Raw genomic sequence first — 2,500 nt, 5'->3', positions numbered from 1 at the left:
AATGTAAGACTGGAAATTAATATGAGTAAACCTAAGATAATGCTCAATGTAAAAGCAGAGATTGTTAATAAATATACCTACTTATGACAGACAATTAATATTTCCCCAGAGCAAGACACTGGAGTTAAACGAATGATAAGCATTGGGTGGGGAGGTTTGGGAAAATAAAATGTATTATTATTATTATTATTATTATTATTATTATTATTATTATTATTATTATTATTATTATTATTATTATTATTATTATAAATTGCTAAGCTACAAACCTAGTTGGCAAAGCAGAATGCTATAAACCCAAGTGCTCCAACAGGGAAAATAGCCCAGTGGGGAAAGGAAACAAGGAAAAATAAAATTTTTTAAGAAGAGTAACACAAAAAAATATCTCCTATACACTTTAAAATCTTTAACGAAACAAGGTGAAGAGAAATAAGATAGAATAGTGTGCCCGAGTGTACCCTCAAGCAAGAGAACTCTAACCCAAGATAGTGGAAGACCATGGTACAGTGGTTATGGCACTACCCAAGACTAGAGAATAATGGTTTGATTTTGGAGTGTCCTTCTCCTAGAAGAGCTGCTTGCCATAGAAATACCCTTTTTTATGAAAATGTATTTACAACGCGTAAACTCTCATGGTATCATAGTTAAACTAGAACGGTCACTCGGTAGAACGCATACCTTCTCCACCGTCACTTTTGTCACCAAGAAAAGTGATGATTATATGGTTATTTGATCCGAAAACACCTGTATCATAAGATGACCAAACAAATTATGCGCTTTTTTTTCACTAGATTTATACAAATCAGATGAAAATTGGCCACATTATGCCTTTTTTTTTTTTCTTTTTTTTACCTTTTCGCAACCTTGCCATTGATTTCTGACCCAATCACTTCCAAAATCTAATCAAATTCTCCTTGGATCATGGCCAATCGTCCCACGAAATATCATGGGTTTCAGTCAAATTTTTTTTTTCCGAGTTATCGGAATGACACACACGCAGACAGCCAAACTGAAACGCAAGAAAATTAATTATGTTTAGCTTATTTGATCCCAAAGCGCATATATTACAAGGTAGTCAATAGAATTATACACATTTGGGCACTAGTTTCATGCAAATCAGCTACGATAGGGTAAAAAGACGTTTTTGACCTTGCCTTTTAACCAAATCAATCCCTAAATCTTTTCAAATTGTCCTTGGCTCATAATCAATAACACTGACAAATTTTATGAGATTTGGTCAAATATTTTATGAGTTATTGGAATCATAAACACACAGATAGACATACAAACAAATAGAATGAAAAAAAAAGACGTTATTGTTATCGCTATATCATTTTCTATACCACAAGGTTTGTAGTTGAATTGTGTACATTTTGGCACTAGTTTCATGCAAATCGGATTAAAAATGACAACGATATAGCAAAAAAGAATTTATTATATTTTCGTGACCTTGACCTTGACTTTTGACGATATTGTTCCCAAAATCTAAGCACATTGTCCTTGGATAATGGCCAATCATTCAAACAAATTTCACGATATTCAGTCCTGAGGTTTTTGATCTTTGTGATTCATTGTTCAACTTTTCGTGATCTTGCCCTTGACTTTTGACCCAATTACTCCCAAAACATAATAAAACTGTCCTTGCATCATGAACACTCATAAAATTTCATGAGATTCGGTTAAATGGTTTATGAAATAGGTAATAAACTTGTATTTACCATGTAAAACAAGCGAACGGTAATGTTCCTATAATATGAAAATAGTCTAATATCTTCCTTGTATATAACTGAAAACATCTTTATATTTTCCCAAAAATTTATGGGGCAAACGAATATTACTCAAGGAGCCTCATCTGGTAAAAGGTAGAATATTTATTACCTATTCTCATTATTAATAGTCGAAGTAATAAATAATTGTTATTTGGATTTTACTCTCTCTCTCTCTCTCTCTCTCTCTCTCTCTCTCTCTCTCTCTCTCTCTCTCTCTCTCTCTCTCTCTCGATGAACTCTTGAAGCCTTATCTCTTCGTAATAAACTGAGATTTTTTAATAGCATATTACTCTGAGCTTCCTCGTTGCAATCATATAGAAGATCTAAGGCCGAGAGAGTTGGCATGCAGAATTTTTGTTTCTTATTTTCTTTATAAAAATCCTACTTTTTCCATAAGGTTTTGTTATTTAATTGTTAAGCTCTTTTTAATCATGTTCATATTCCGTTACCTTTTTAGATCTGTCTTTCCAGGGTATACTTTGATAATATCCAGGCACTTATATATATATATATATATATATATATATATATATATATATATATATATATATATATATAAATATATATATCTACATATGTATATATATGCATATATATCTATATCTATATCTATATATATATATATATATATATATATATATATATATATATAGTATATACAGTATATATGTATATATATAAATATATATATATATACACATATATATGTATATATATATATATATACATAT

The sequence above is a fragment of the Palaemon carinicauda genome, chromosome 26 (genome assembly GCF_036898095.1).
Source record: "Palaemon carinicauda isolate YSFRI2023 chromosome 26, ASM3689809v2, whole genome shotgun sequence".
NCBI lineage: Eukaryota > Metazoa > Arthropoda > Malacostraca > Decapoda > Palaemonidae > Palaemon > Palaemon carinicauda.
The sequence above is the reverse complement of the archived record's forward strand: the minus strand, read 5'-3'. Positions refer to the sequence as shown.